The following is a 6,528-nucleotide window of genomic DNA, read 5'->3' on the forward strand; positions in this document are numbered from 1 at the left end:
CGAGATCCCCGGCTTTGCAGAGCTCTGGCCGAGGCCCGCTCGGCCACCTGATGCGCGCCACACACGACTCCATTTCTCTTGCTTCAGCTTCTCCCTCGCCTTCCATTCTGAAGCGTCACCTTTCCCCGCCCATCCCCCTGGGACCGCGAGGCTCTCTTGGGGGACAGGAAGGAAACTCACTCCTCGAGCTCCTCTTTCCACCTTGGAGGCCCAGACTACCCATTTCCACCTTGGGAACTCCCTTTTACTCTCCTTAACGACCCTTCTCCAATCCTCCCCGCCAGAGGCTGTGTGGCTCCAGTCAGTGCACAGGCCCCTGCCTGACAACTCTCCCAATATCTGGGGGGAGACGGATCGGTTCGCCCGATTAAATCGGGTTCATTCTCGGAAATCTAAACCCTTTCGCAATCGCAGATTTGCTCAGTCCCAACGCATCAGCAAGCAACCTTCTGTTGTTGTGCCTTTTTTTTTTCTTGGCTCAGAATAATGACCCAAGTGTCTTTGTTGGCAGCGTTCTTTTATTTGAAGTCTGTCGAGCTGCCCTTGGCAGTCTCAATAACCCTGTGCTGTATCCCAGACGGAAGCGTGAGTTTGGGAAAATCCTAAATTTGGTCCCTTCCTTTCCTGGGTATTTCCACCGGCTATTGGGCTATTGATGGGCTAAGGACTAACCGTCTGCACCGGAGCAGGCCTTACAGAGGAAGGGCCGTCTCTATCCTTTAGAATCCTAATCCGGCCGCCCTCTTCATTGTCACTGGGCGGGGGGCGGAGCGGAGCGGAAGAAAGGATGGAGAGAACGGGGAAAATAATTAAAACCAAGCCCTGCGCACATCTGCAGCCCAGAGCAGTACTTTTCCATCAAGAGTTCTGTTCGCTTGCACATAATTTACTCCCCCTCTCAACACGCAAGAGATTTGAGAGAATTGGCGTCTTACCTCAGAATTCTAGAAATTTCTGGCACCAACTGCTTCCATCCCTGCCCTCACCCCATCTTCTTAAATCATTTAAAAGTGCGTATGAGCGGAATAGTCCTTAAATTGGGCCCACACTTTTTTTCCCCACAGAGCTAAATTTGGGGTTAGCTGAAATGGCCCTTCCAGATCTTTTGTCAAACGTCTTCCATATAATCAAGGGAAAACAGGCTTAAACTGAGGCCCCAAGACCATAGTTAGACTCTAATTTTAATCTTTTGTTTTAAAAGTCTATGGCCAAGATATTTTTAAAAACCAACAGACTTGTGAAATAGATTTTCATTTACATGTCATGACAGAGAAAAGATTAATATCTTGTAAGAGCTCATTTTAATTGATAAGAAAATCCAGAAGATGCTAGTCAGTAAATGGGCAAAGATGGAAATAGTCCGCAGAAAAGGGGATACCAATGGTGAGTAAGCATATGAAAAATGTTCAGTCTTGCTGGCAATGGAAAATGGAGATACCGCTGTCACCTACCACCTTCCTGTCAGAAAGATACAACGAAAAAAAGGATGATCTACAAGGCTGGCTCGAGAGTGATGGGAGTACACTGTTGGAAGTAGAAATTGATATAATCTTTTGTCATTCATAAAAATACTTTCTATCCATTAATCCACTTCTAGAAATCTACTCTTTGGTTCAGTACTTTGACCTCTCGGAATCCATGCCAAGGAAACACTTAGAAATGCAAACAAAGATTTCATTACTAAAATGTTTATCAGAAAACCTTTTTTTTTTTTTAAGTATAAGCTCTATGCCCAATGTGGGGTTCGAACTCATAACCTCGAGATCAAGAGTTGCATGCTCTACCCACTGAGCCAGCCAGGCGCCCCAGAAAATCACTTTTAGTATGAGAAAACTGGAAACAATCTAAATGTTAAGCTAAAGAAATAGCTAATTAATCCACTTGAAATGTGACAAAACCACAAAATATTATTATGACATGCATGACATGGGAAAATGCTTATGTCTTAATCTTAAGAGAGAAAAACAGGATACAAAACTATGCAGTATGGAAACAACTATGTAAAAAAAAAATGCATTGAAAGGAAGCCTTAAAGGAAACATGCTAAAATGCTAACTGTTGTGATTGTTAGTTTCTTTGTACTTTTCTACATTTACCACAATGAGCACATGTTACTTTTAGCCTCAGGAGGAAAAAAAAATGATTTATTATTACTTTTGTGAAAAAAATGTAGAACGGCAATACGCGCTCATTGTAACAAACTTAAACAATATGTAAGTGCATAAAAGAAAAAATGATATTCATTCTCTCTCTCCCAGCTCCCCAGGCAATCTTTAAATGAGGCCCACACATTAGCAGTTTGGTTTATATACTTGCGGTTATGTGACACACACACACACACACACACACACACACACACACACACAGATTTTGTTTTACAAAACTGGGGAAAGTTAAAAATCATAAATGGTTTACCAGGGTTTTTTTCTAATAAAGAGAGAGACAAAGTAATAAATAAGAATAAGTCATTAGCTCCCACTCAGATAACCCTTGTTGACATTTTTTAAAAGTCATACTTGTTTAAGGTCATAAAATTCAAACTATGGAAAGACACAAAAGGTAAATTAAAGCCCTTCTCTTCAGCCCTGATTCTCTCTCCTCAAAGATAAGTACTATTGAAAGTGGGGGAAATATCAGAAACAGAAAGACAATACTGTATATCTCATATACGTGGAATCTAAAAACAGACACTTAACTCAAAAAAAAAAAAAAACAGTGGAATGGTGGTGACCCAGGGCTGGGGGTGGGGGAAGGGTAGAGATGTTGTTTAAGGGTACATACTTGTGACTAGTAGATAAATAAGTCCTGAAGAGCTAAGGTACAGTACAGTGATTATAGACAACAAAACTGTATCTTAAACATTAAACTTGCTAAGAGACTAGCTCTTAATTGCGCCCACCACTAGAAGAAATGATAATTACGTGATGAGACAGAGGTGTTAGCTAATGCTACAACAGCAATTGTATTACAAATAAATGTATCAAATCAGTGTGTTGTACACCTGAAACTTACACAATGCTGTACATGATCTCACTTACGCCATATTTTATCTTTTTTTTTTTTTTTGTATTTGGGAGAATGGGGGTGGAGAGCAGACAGAGAGGGAGAGAGAGAATCTCAAACAGACTCCCCGCTGAGCCTAGAGCCTGATGTGGGGCTACAATCCCATAACCCTGAGATCATGATCTGAGCTGAAATCAAGAGTCACTTAATCCACTGAGCCACCCAGGCACCCCTATATTTTATCGTAATAAAAAGTGGGGGAAATGCCTTTATGGAGGGCTGTGGGTTTATAATTTTCATTTATCACAGTACAGTGTCCTTCCTGTTACATCTCTGTATTCCCCGGGATAATAGATTGAGGGAAGTCTTGCCTCACACAGAGGGTAGAAAAGTGCAACTTAAAACTTCAAGCAGAGATACAACTTGATAATATAAATGCTCTCAAAGCAGATTTGTTATTAAGGTGGGCTCTTAAGAAACATTGGGATGTTGAGATTGTCGAGGAAAAGCATCACAGCCTGCCATTCTGGCTTATAGTTGCTGGAAAGGTCTTGTCCAGAGTTCTCAAATTCTGTGGAAATCAGAAGGGAGCTCTTGACTAACAAGCCTTCTCCAGAACATGAGAGTTGCATTATATGTGCTCTTTGGCTTCAGATCAATTTCTAAAGCTTGTACTTGACCCGAGGACTACTTATTTCCCAAGATATATATTAAGTCTGTTGATGTTGCCAAACTTCCTGCCTCCTTTAAATTATTTTCAAAAGTTTTCAAAAGCTTTTAAAGAAAAATAGGACAATTGGCTGATTAGCTAGAAAATGTGTGGGAAGTAATTCAACTTCACTAGTAATCAAATCCAGAAGAACATAAATAACAACATACCACTTTTCATCACTCAGATTATTGGAGCATTCTCTTTTGCCTTTTGTTTCTTGAAGCTTTTTAAGAATGGTAATACTTGGTGTTGGCAAGCATACAGCCAAGGCAAGCACTCTGACACAATGCTGGCAAGAGTGAAATTGCTAGAATGAAAGAGTCATTTTGTTCACCGGTGTATTTCAAGCCCCTAGACCATGACTGCCTCAAGAAAGTAGCAGGCACTCAATATTGTTGAACTAAATTATATTTTAAGTGAATATAGACTTTCTAGAAAGCCCTTTTGGCAATATGCAACAAGAGCCTCAAATTATTCCTAACCTATGACCAAGGAATTTAACCTCTAGAACTTTTTCTTAGGGAAGTGCTCAGAGATGCAAACAGAGATTTGTATAGAAAAATCACAGGGGTGTCTGGGTGGCTCAGTCGGTTAAGCATCTGCCTTCGGCTCAGGTCATGGTCTCCGGGTCCTGGGATAGAGCCCTGCGTTGGGCTCCTTGCTCAGCTGGGGAGTCTGCCTCTCTCTCTCCTCCCTGCTCATGCTCTCTCTCGATCTCTCTCTCTCAAATAAATAAAATCTTAAAAAAAAAAACAGAAAAGAAAAATCGCAAAGCATGATAGATGGTAGCAAAAACTGGAAACCACCTAAGTGTTCAAAGAGGCTCACCATCTCACTCAGAGTAAAAACCCAAAGTCCTTGGGGCGCCTGGGTGGCGTAGCCGTTAAGCGTCTGCCTTCGGCTCAGGGCCTGATCCCAGGGTCCTGGGATCGAGCCCCACATCGGGCTCCTCCGCTATGAGCCTGCTTCTTCCTCTCCCACTCCCCCTGCTTGTGTTCCCTCTCTCGCTGGCTGTCTCTGTCAAATAAATAAAATCTTTAAAAAACAACAACAACAAACCCAAAGTCCTTACAGCAGCTTGCAAGGCCCCACAGGATTCACACCACCCACCCTACCCTTACCTTTAGGACGTTAGCACCTCATTTCCCAATTCCTTCCCTGGTTACTCAATTTCCAGCCCCAGTCATGTTCTTGCTGGCCCTGGAACAACCAGGCATGTTTCCAGTTCAGGGACTCTGTACTTGTGATTCCTTTTGCTGGAATGTTCTTGCCCTAATATCCTCACGGATCATTCCTTCACTGCTTTCAAATTTTTAAACATCTCCCCCCCCACCTCTCCATCCCCCTTCTTGGCTTTATTTTTCTCCATCGCATTTACTGCTTCCTAATATACAATACCCTTTATTCACTTTTTGGTTATCTCCTTCAACTTGAATGTGAGCCACACAAGAAGAGAAATTTTATTTCCTTCCCTACCGTATCCCTTGTACTTAGAATAGTGGCTGATGCATAGCAGGTGCTCAATAAATATTTGTGGACTTGAATTGATTTGAATATGGAAACCCACTGCGTGAAACATACATGGGCAGACAAGACATGAAGGAAATATACATAATAGTTAATGACAACTGCGCTTCTGCCACCGCCGTGGGCGCCTTGTGGTTTCCGGGGTGGCGGTGTCCCCGTCCACCTGTCTGCACTATGCCCAGCGACCTTCCGAAGGTGCACTGCGCAGTGACTCCAACATGGAGCTGAGCCAGTACCGGGACCCACCCTTCCGGGGTGACAATGAAGAACAGGAAAAATTACTAAAAAAGAGCTGTAGGTTCGATGCCGGAAACCTTCCCTTTTACACCACTGAAGGACACATCTATGAATTCTTCAGCAAAAGTGGCGGCATAAAGAAAATCGTGACGGGCCCGGATAAGATGAAGAGAACAGCATGTGGGTTCTGCTTTGTGGAGTCCCATTCAAGAGCAGGTGCAGAAAATGCTGTGGGGTACAGACATGGAACTCGTCTGGGTGACCGGATCATTTGCACAGACTGGGATCCAGGCTTTAAGGAGGACAAGCGGTATGGCCATGGGCGATCTGGGGACTAGGTAGGAGATGAGTATCAGCAGGACAATGATGCAGGGGGCGGGGGGGGGGGGGTGGAGGCTATGCAAAACTGGCCCCAAACCAGTGATTGGCAAGAGCCCCATCATGAAAACTCACTCCTGCGGCCTGTTGAATTTGTCGGGCATTACCCAGGTTCTGCAAAGCTGCCCACTTTTACCATGCTTTTTAATTTTTTTCAAGAAATCTCTGCACTCAAGGTGGGGCTTGAACTCACGACCCCAAGATCAAGAGTTCCTAGCTCCATGGGCTAAGCCAGCCAGGCACCCCCACCATGCTTTGGTCGAGGTCTCTACTGAGCTGGAAGCCTTTTCATGGTTTTCCTATTAAGGGACAGAATCCAAAAGAAAGCCTTTAATTCTACAGTCTTAGAATCTTGGCCACGTGTCAGGTTACCAGAACGATTTTATGTTACCAGGTTGCGTTCCGTGGTAACAGATTTGATCTCTAATGTTGATCTATCAGCCCCAAAACACCACACTTCTTCTAGGAAAATGGAAAAATTAAAAAAAAAAATTGATAGTAGATTCATGGTCTACATTGGGGCCTGGAGTTACTATTTAAACATTTGTAAGTTTACAGAAGATACAATGTAATAAATGGGGTTTTGCTATGTTGTACAGCTTTGCTCTAAATTGGTAGCTGTTTGACAGCTGACTTTGCTTTCTGTGTTAAGTTCTCATCTCTAAAGGCAA

At 43.0% G+C, this 6,528-nt stretch overlaps 1 pseudogene; it reads left to right on the forward strand.

Annotated features, from left to right (window-relative positions):
* The first annotated feature begins 5,460 nt into the window (after nucleotides 1-5,460).
* Nucleotides 5,461-5,817, forward strand: LOC123793470 (nuclear cap-binding protein subunit 2 pseudogene; annotated as a pseudogene).
* Nucleotides 5,818-6,528: the final 711 nt, after the last annotated feature.

Source organism: Ursus americanus, chromosome X (genome assembly GCF_024610735.1).
Source record: "Ursus americanus isolate L20-20 chromosome X, mUrsAme1.1.p, whole genome shotgun sequence".
NCBI classification, from domain to species: Eukaryota; Metazoa; Chordata; class Mammalia; order Carnivora; family Ursidae; genus Ursus; species Ursus americanus.